This window comes from Cricetulus griseus, chromosome 9, assembly GCF_003668045.3.
Source record: "Cricetulus griseus strain 17A/GY chromosome 9, alternate assembly CriGri-PICRH-1.0, whole genome shotgun sequence".
NCBI lineage: Eukaryota > Metazoa > Chordata > Mammalia > Rodentia > Cricetidae > Cricetulus > Cricetulus griseus.
In genome coordinates this window covers 12,829,752-12,840,009 of record NC_048602.1, presented here as the reverse complement: position 1 = coordinate 12,840,009, position 10,258 = coordinate 12,829,752, and the positions used below count along the sequence as shown (strand labels likewise).

At 36.9% G+C, this 10,258-nt stretch overlaps 1 pseudogene; it reads left to right on the top strand.

Annotated features, from left to right (window-relative positions):
- Positions 1-553: 553 nt before the first annotated feature.
- Positions 554-10,258, top strand: part of LOC113839003 — a 141,975-nt pseudogene continuing 132,270 nt past the window's right edge.

Genomic DNA, 10,258 nt, shown 5'->3' with positions numbered 1-10,258 from the left:
GTTATTGACCTAAATTAATAATGCAATTTGCAAGTAAATAGAACACTTCTAGTAATGGCTACAAGTTGATTTTGAATTCTGCAGTTTTTGTTTATAGTATGGGGTTACATATCATGTTTAAAGAGGACCCTATCAAATTTTTCATATTGTAAAATACAATTTCATGAAACGGCATTCTTGTTCATTATGTTTGAAAATTTGATTCCTTATGGCCATTTGTTTTGTTTATGATCATTTTATTGCTTTCTTTTTAATAATCACTCACTTTGATTGAATACATAAATGTATTAAAATAATGAATCATGAGAAGATTAGATGTATTTTTTTCATTTCTCACATTTTATAATTCATATGTTTTGAAAGGTGTTATTGATATAAATTAATACTAGACTTTCCAAGTAAATAGAACTTTTTTTTTTTGATCAATGATTTTGCTACAATACACATTAGTGTATTTTATATAAATTTCTTTATTGATTTGCCTAAATCAACACTATCAGTCAATAACTCCCTTTCATTTCTTCCAGGTGTGTTTTGTTATAAAATTCAGGAGATGATCCCAAAAGAGGGTACACAGGATACTTGTCAGAGAGAAATGCCAGGATGTTTAGGAAATAATAGCTCTGGGGAATTACACATAAGGAAGTTCTCAGTTTATAGTTGTAAAGGATGTGGGAAGTCCTTCACAAATGGCACAGATCTTCAAGTTCATCAAAGAATACACACTGGAGAGAAACCTTACAATTGTAAAGTATGTGGAAAGTCCTTTACCAAAGGCTCTCATCTTCAAGTTCATCAAAGAATGCACACTGGAGAGAAACCTTACAAATGTTCAGATTGTGGAAAATTCTTTAAACAGAGGTCACACCTTCAAGTGCATCAAAGAATACACACTGGAGAGAAACCTTACAATTGTAAAGTATGTGGCAAGTCCTTTGCCAAAGGCTTTCATCTTCAAGTTCATCAAAGAAAACACACTGGAGAGAAACCTTACACTTGTAAAGTATGTGGCAAGTCCTTTACCAATGGCTCAGATCTTCAAGTTCATCAAAGAATACACACTGGAGAGAAACCTTACAATTGTAAATTATGTGGCAAGTCCTTTGCCAAAGGCTCTCATCTTCAAGTTCATCAAAGAATACACACTGGAGAGAAACCTTACAATTGTAAATTATGTGGCAGGTCCTTTATCAAAGGCTCTCATCTTCAAGTTCTTCAAAGAATACACACTGGAGAGAAACCTTACAAATGCTCAGACTGTGGAAAATTCTTTAAACAGAGTTCACACCTTCAAGTGCATCAAAGAATACACACTGGAGAGAAACCTTACAAATGTTCACTTTGTGGAAAGTTCTTTAGCCAGAACACACATCTTCAAATTCATCAAAGAATACACACTGGAGAGAAACCTTACAATTGTAAGGTATGTGGCAATTCCTTTAGCAAAGGCTCACATCTTCAAGTTCATCAAAGAATACACACTGGAGAGAAACCATACAAATGTTCAGATTGTGGAAAATTCTTTAAACAGAGGTCATACCTTCAAGTGCATCAAAGAATACACACTGGAGAGAAACCTTACAATTGTAAAGTATGTGGGCAATCAGTCTTCAAGTTTGGAGAGAAACCTTACAATTGCTGGCAAGTCCTTTACCAAGCTCTTCAAGTTCATCAAAGAATACACACTGGAGAGAAACCTTACAATTGTAAAGTATGTGGCAAGTCCTTTACCGGAGGCTCACATCTTCAAATTCATCAAAGAGTTCATAATGGAGAGAAACTTTACAAATGTTCACTTTGTAGAAAGTTCTTTAGCCAGATCACACATCTTCAAGTTCATCAAAGAATACACACTGGACAGAAATGTTAAAATTTTGAAGTTTTGGCAAGTGTTTTAAACAGAGCTCAAGATTACAAATTTATCAAAAAATACATACTGGAGAGAAGCATTGCAAAAAAATGTATTTGGCAAGTCCTTTACTAAGAGCACAATACTTATATTTCATATAAGCATATACAACTGACAAAAAGTTATAAATATACAAATTGTGGCAAGTTTGTGTCTATGATTCATCTTCAAATTCACTACACAACTGAAGAAGTCAGAATCCTTATATTTAATGAGTAAGTTACTTGCTATGTCCTTTTACCATGGATCATCTCTGCAAAATCTGACTACATCTGTACATGAGAGAAAACTTATAAATGTGAGTCACATGGCAAAACCTCTTCTGGGTGGTAAAAATCTAAACAAACATCACAGAATCAATACTAGAATATCACTCACAATATTAAATATGTGGCAGTTTTTATAGTGTGCTCAGATAATCAAACCTAACAAAGCAGCAGTAATGGAAAGAAACCTAACAAATATAAACTGTTTTCAAAAAAATTTTAAAGACACTCAAATCTTAAGCACAGCTGAAAATTCATGAAAGAGACCAACTCAATAGGGAATTACTGTCCCAATACTCATACAAAAATAAGGTGCTTTATAATGTGAGTTTTGGAAGGAAATTTTAGCATAGTTGATACTTTATTCACAGTTAGATAAGTGGTGTTACTAAGCCTTATGACCATTGTCATGTTAATCCCATTCTACCAAGAAATAAAGTAGTTATTCTAAAATGACTGTTGTGAAACAATCCTCATATTCAGCAATATATTTGTCAGTACTACACTGAAATCATGTATAAAATGATACTGTATAAATTTGACAAAGTTTGAAGGAATAAATGTTTAAAATGTAAATGATTATGCCAGGGTAAGTTTACTGATATCCACCCAATTCAACATTACTGGATAACTTTCTGTATGTTTTATGGGACAGAATATTGAACTTTTATTTATAATCACTTTCATATAACTACCATTGTGTTGCTATTGCTTGAAATTTTACAGAATGTATTAAAGATTGTTTTGAACCTAATTTTTATTACCATTTTCTCAATTTAAATTAAATAAAATATAGCTTGGTTTCAATTACTGCTGACTTGGAATGGTGAACATTCAGTTTATACTAGTGTTGGGTAATCAGTGTCAGGATTTGCAATTCAAAAAATTTCCAGAAAACATGACCTGAAAATACAGAACAAATGGTTTTATGAAAACGGTAACAGATTGAATCTTTAGAAGCAGATGTGGGGGAAAAGAAGGCCTAATTATGTGAAGGCCTGAGTGGGTTTGTGAGTGAACTTCAGGTATTCACATGGCCAGAGTTAGGTCCAAGACCAGACAATGAGACACAGTAAAAAAGAAAACTAACTGAAAACTCACTTTCCCTCATTGTTTAAGGCTAGGAACATAGTAAAGCCTCCTGTGTTTGTGTGAGTATGTTGCCAGTTTATGTAAAAAAGTATCCAACATATTTGGTTTGAAGGTTATAGAGTCTGAAAATATTGAAATGAGTTAAGAATGCCTACCTACATAACTTTGGATAATAACCATGCCACTCAAAAATCAATCAATACGTAATAACCTTTTAAATCTATTTAGATGTAGCTATTTTATCCACAGAGATTATGAGAGTAGAAATTTCGCAATAAAAATTTTTAAACAGAGAGAATAAGCATTGGCAATTCTACCTGTTCTTGGAATATGTACTAGTACATAACAAAGTAGTCACCAGACAAGCAAACTGACTGAAACTAATTTTCAAACCTGGAAACATGACTCATCTTACTCAGAAATTGTTGTTTCTTCAAAATCTGATCTCATACTTTGTGCATGTGCATGTCAGTTTTTCGTCTCTTTCAAACTTGATAGAAATTTAGTTTATTTTGAAGGAGAGAGTGCACTGTATTCATGGATAGAATACAAAATCTATGTCTATAATAGAAAATTCTGCATATCATTTATTCTGCCCCATGGTTTGTACCTCCAGGAAAAAATTAATCTGTAACTTGTATAATGAATCATGATAAATAATTACTCTAGAAATGAATAACTGAAGAATTTTTCCTATAATAACTTGCACAGTACTGGTTCAGCCATATGTGAAGGCAACTACAAAAGTCATAAAGCCATTGCAGCTGCTTGACCAAAATCCAGCTGAGACATATGATAGTTGCCCTGTCATTTTTGCTTTTGATATTGGCACATTGCAGGTTTAGGGACTCTTAACATGTGCACGATGTGGGGGTATTAGATTATTGGAAAATTTCTTATAAACCATTTATACCTTCTTGCAGACATGTTGCTTCTATAATTTTCCAGGAACCATACTACCCTTCCCACTTTTAGGGAGATCTCCTTCTATTTGGAATTTTTCTTACAAATTGGAAGTTGTTATACAAACACAGAAGCCAAAGGTCATTTTATGAGACTTGAAACATCTGACCTATACTTACTCAGGAACAAGCTATTCAAAAGAAAGTACAAAAGTTCATGAAGATTATGTGGCATACAGAGCAACCAAGTAAAATTAGCTGAATACCAGAGGACTTAGGGAGAACCTGCTCCAAGTCCACATCCAGGATATGGGGGAAAAAATCCACGAATGTGTCCAGGGCTAGAATTTCCTACCCGAGACAAAGATAAGGAACCACGCATTTTTTGATGGAAAATTTCTCTTTGACTTCATCTGAAAAACCCCAATCTGAAAAATCTCTCTGTCTCCACACAGCTACATTGTTTACATATAGCTGCATTTTTACTTAATCTACAAACATCTCTCTCCCGCATTGCCAGGAATCTCAACCCACGGTCACAGCTCTTTTCTATACAGCTTAACATTTCGTGTCTTCACACAGTTACAGCCTTCGCCACACAGCCACCGCACACCACACCGCACATACACGTCTCTGACATACATGTCTCTCTTTTATACAGCTCCATCTGTTTTATCTCTCTAAACACTTAGCTACATCACTGTATACTTTTCTTATACTTCTTACATCTTCCCCACTAATCTCTTGTCTCAGACTTTTCCTACACACTCAGCTACATCTCCCCTAAACCGCAGAGACAGACATCCACAGAAATACACTGAGCTGAAATCTGGAACCTAGTTGAAGAGAGGGAGGAATGAAGAACGAAGGGGTCTGTACTAGGTGGAGAAACCCACAGAAAGAGTTGGCCTGAAAAAGGGAAAGCATATCGATCCCAGACGCTGTCTTGGAGGCCAGTATGGGACTGATCATGGATGCCAATGGGGAGGCCCCTGCACTCCTGGGAGCCTCCTGAGGTGGACTGACGTTTTTTCCCTGGTGTGTGTGGGGGGACTATGAGAGCCCATCCCACTTGAAGGGATATGCTCTGTCTCTGGACACATGGGGAGGGGCCTAGGCCCAGGAAGATTTGGTGGACTTGGTGGAGCCCTGGTTGGGGGCCCTACCCTGCCTGGGGTAGGTTGGAGGTGGGGGAGAAGGAATGGGGGTGAGGGGAGGGAGAGGTAGAGGGGAATTACATTTGAAACAAGCCTGTTCCCTAACCTAATTAATAATAATAATAATAATAATAATAATAATAAGAAGAAGAAGAAGAAGAAGAAGAAGAAGAAGAAGAAGAAGAAGAAGATGAAGAAGAAGAAGAAAAAGACAGGATCATGAAAAGTCACAATTAATTGCAGCTTGGAATGTCACAGTGAGAAGCCAATGAGTAAACTTGCATGTAGCTTTAAATTGTCAGGTTTAACAGACAGTGACGTTGAAAACCAGGACTTAAGTATTGCATTTTTTTCTCCCTCACTTCAGGCTCCGGACTTTATTTTTACCACCTTAGATAGAATAGTCCAAGTTCACAGATGCTGTACACCCTCCCTTAAGCCCTGGGATGCTGAAGGTTTGTTGTCATGGCAGCAATATTTTGCTGTTTTGATATTCAATTATTTGGAGCACACAGCTGTCTCTCCCTCTCCATCTTTATACTTTGTACTTTTGTCTCATGTTCCCATGTTACCAATACATTTAAAATATTTTTTTCCAAAATAACTTATTTTTTTGAGGCTCTTTCGAGACGCAGTCTCAATCTGTAAGGCAGAGTACCTGGAACACATGGTCAGTTTCCTTCCTCAGTTTTTTAAATTGTTCTTATTTAGAATGTACATTCTATGCACTGAGTAATTTTGGAATCTAATGTATTTTCCATAACAGAATTTATTATGAAGTCTGTCTTAACATAGTCCTTAAAATGCTCTTTTGGGAACTTTGATGCCAGCCTAGACCAAGTCATTTTTTTAAGATAAGTTTATCATATACTACTTTTGCAGTTACTTGTGTATCACTTTTTCAACCCGCTGGTCCTTTCCAATGAAATACCTCTTACACTTGCCATTTCTTAATGTTTTAACTTCTGTTGTTACCTTAGTGTAAATGAACAAATTTGAGCTGCAGTCACCCGATGAAAGCCTTGTCAGACCTTTCCAACCAATCATTAAATATTCTGGCACAATTTTCCTATGCCAATTTTGCAATATTGTTTGTCATATTTCTTGAAAATTCTCCTTGGACTTTGTGGTTGATTGGATGATTTGGGGCAGGACTCGATACTTTCCAAAAATATGTTTCCCCAACCAAATATAGTCCCTCCATTAATACTTATCTTTGGCTTTTTTCTGGTCACATGATGTTTCTTCTGATATGCCAACAAAATTATTTACACAAATACATATTTTGCAAAGTTGAATTTGCTCTCTATTTCCTCCTGTTGTAGCATATTCTCATCTTGAGTGCAGGAATAGTTTCAGTGCTGGGGAATGACATTATCAACATATTTGCTCAAAGTGTGAAAACACATTTTCTTTTCAAGGGCTCCCATCTAGAAGCTCTGGAGTTTAAGGTAACTATCTGTTTCATGTATTGAGGAACTGCTGGACTCTTTTCCAAAGCACCTAACTAATTTTACACCTCAACAGCTATGTGTAAGACTTCTGATTTCTTGGAATTCTTCTATGGAATTTTATCCGACTTTTCAACTATACCTATTCAAACCTGAAGAATAAGTGATGGTCTGCCCTGAGGTTGTGGGAATCCTGCCACTCTCTGAGGGAGAAAGAGTCATTACACCTGAGCTCTGTTCCACTCCCAAGGGAGTTTCCCAGCAGAGGTAGCCATTTCTCAGTTCCAAGGCAAGTGTTATTTCTGCTTTGCTCTGCTAACTGGAACCCCTTCATGAATGTAGTAAACTGCTCCAGCAAATTGTTGTTACTTCTGCTCTATTCTCCTAAGGAAGTTTCCAAGCAGATGTTGTCAGTTGCTTCTTCTGCTCTTCTCCCCTAAGGGGGCTTTCAAGCAGAAAGTTCTGATCCATGACAGAAAAATATCATCTTCACCAAAGGACTTTCAAGAGATTTGTTTGGGAAAGAGGAATCCAGGGGAGTTGCTGCCTCTGCCTAGGTGGAGGAGAAAAGCTGCCAACTGAAAAGGCACAAGGAGGGGCTCATGTGGGTTTTCTTAGGGGTGGAGTTTTTCCAGGGCTAAGATTTTCAGCGAGTGAATGAGTCGGATTTCATTTCTTTTGATATTGGACAATCTCGGAGTGGCTAGATTTCATGCTCATGCATTGATTGTTTTTCTGCTTAGGGATTGGATGATTTCTTCCTCATAGATAGTTTGGTTTCATGTTCAGCTTGTCCAGGTCAGATCTGGATCTGTTTTCAGGGCCAGTTTGTTTTTCTTTTACTGGCTTCTTTTTAGCCTTTTGATTCTAATTTCAGGATGGGTTTATTTCACGGGTTCTAGTTTTAGTGTCAGTGTAAGTTTCGTTCGCTTTTTCTGGTTTCAGGGATATGGTTGGTTTAATTCACTGACTCTGATTTAGGGCCAAGGTGTTTTTTTTTTTTTTTTCATTGGCTATGCTTTAGGTGACAGGGCTTGTTTCTGTGGTTTCAGGGCAAGGGCAGGTTTTCTTTGTCACACTTGTATCCTACAAGCACCATGACACATGTGTGGAGGTCAGAGGACAACCTTGGACGATGGATCTTTACCTTCCTTGTCATTTGAAATGGAGCCTCTTGGATGTTCTTCTGGTGCATGGGCCAGGCAAGCTGGCTAACCAGCTTGTGCGATCCAACTGTTTCCTCTTGCCGGCTCCCTGTAGTAGGAGGAGTTGTGTTGTAGACATTAGAACTACAGTCAGGTTTTTTGTGTGTTGTTTTTAGGGACTCAAACTTAGGTGCCACACATTTATTGGTCAAATGCTTTTACCCATCTCGTTATGTCAACATATCTTCTCCCCTTTTCTTCCTTAGAGTGAGGACTAATGCTGACAGCTCGTCCTTACTAGGAAAGAGCTCTAATACTGATCTATATGCCCAGCCCTTTTACACTCTTGCTTTTGAGACAGGTTCTTACTTATATGGTCAAGTTGAGCTTCAACTTACTCAGCAGACCAGGCAGGCTTTAACTTAGAATCTTCCTGCTTCCCAATGCAGCTGATATTACACACTCATTCTATAAGGCCTAAGTTTGAGAATTGTTTTTGTTGTTGTTGTTGTTTATAGAATGTTGTCCATTTCGCTTAACTGTACAAATTGTTTGGCATACAACTTAAACAATTATTTAATTGACAACTAAATAATGATGTAAAGTTATAATATGTGATGTTCTGAAATATACACCATGTGCAAATATTGTAAGGTGTTACATAAAGCTACTTATTAAACATCTTCATTTACACATTTGGGGTAATAACACAATTTAGTCACCCTTTTATGGTTTTCTTTATTAACTAATTTGTTCTATGAGCATGGGTATTATGCCTTTAAATATTTCTGGGCACTATGTGCATGTCTGGTACTTTTGGAGTCCAGGAGATAGCATTAGATCCATGAGACCAGAATTACAAACAGTGCTGAATCTCTATGTGGGTTCTGGGAATTGATTCTGGATATCCTGCTAGAGCAAGCTGTGCTGTGAACTATGGAAACATCTTTCTAGTTGTACATTTTTCCATGACAAATTAAATCTAATTGCCTAGCACTTTTATAATTTATTCCTTGTAGCCAACTTATATCTACCTTCATGATAGCCTTTCCCAAGCATTTGGTAACCACCATTATACAACCATCTTCTAGAAATAACACTTTAAAAACAATATACACATCAACTCATGTAAGTTTTGTCTCTTTCTGACTTTCATATATCTCTTTAGGGTATCCTTTATGCTCAAACACATTTGCAGGATTTAATCATTTACAAATCAATAGCTGTTAATATATTCCTTTATGATGCTTATTGTTCTATGTAGTTGGAAGTGACATCTCTCATTTCTTTTCCTAGTAACTTGAGTCTTTTTTTTTTTCAAAACATTGGCCATTTGGTTATTATTTTCAAAAGAAACATACTGTGACTCTGGTGTTTTTCTCTAGCATTTTTGATTTTTTAACATTAGTTTCCTCTCTAGTCTCTAGTCTTCTTCCTAGCAGTTGTAAATCGGCCATGGTAGGTCAATCCAGGCATATAGTATTTATAATTGGTTCCTTCTCAATTTTAAATATCAAGCAAATCATAAAACCTCACAACTTCCATGGGAATACAGTTTAGATATGCTTCCTTCTTCTTCCTGTCATTGCCACAATGTCAGTTCCCAAGTCCTTGTTCTTGTGTGTGCTAGGAAGAAACTCAGGATCACTCTCCCTGCTAGCATCCATCCTGCACCTCTCAGTGCTCACACTCTTACTTGAGCTTTAGCCAAATCTTCCTAAAGTCTTATGAGTTCGGGACCTCAAAGAATACAAAGCCAATTTCTAAAGGCCACCTGCTCATAATACCTCCCTTCATAAATCCCTCCACTGAGATTCAAAGAGAAGAAAATGTCATTGCTCCTTTGTGGTGTCCCTTGGAGACTACTGTTTCTATGATATTTCATGCTGAGTTTTAGGGACAACCTCCCAGAAGGTCAATTAGACTAGGCAATTGAATACTGCTTTTAGTAGTCTTCATAAACGTACAGACGCCCAGCTGGGAACCAAGCTCTTGACTGACTGCCCTCAGTGTTTCTTATACAATTAGGTAGGCCTATGTAAATCAGATACCAGGAATTCCTGATTCTTACCATAAACAATAGATTGTTGCTCAATATAAGTGGTAGAACAGTCTTCAGAGTGCTTAAGCATGAGACAGAAACAAGTATTCTGGCTTTCCTCTAACTTCAGATTTCTAAGCAGTTGCACCAATGGTACCTTTTATTGTTCTGTTTGTTTATTAATTTATTGTTTTACACTTCAATCCCAGTTTCCAGACTATCCTCTCCTCCTGCTCTCCCCACTTACCCCACCCCACCTTCCATTTGCCCCTCAGAGAAGGTAAGGCCTCCCCTA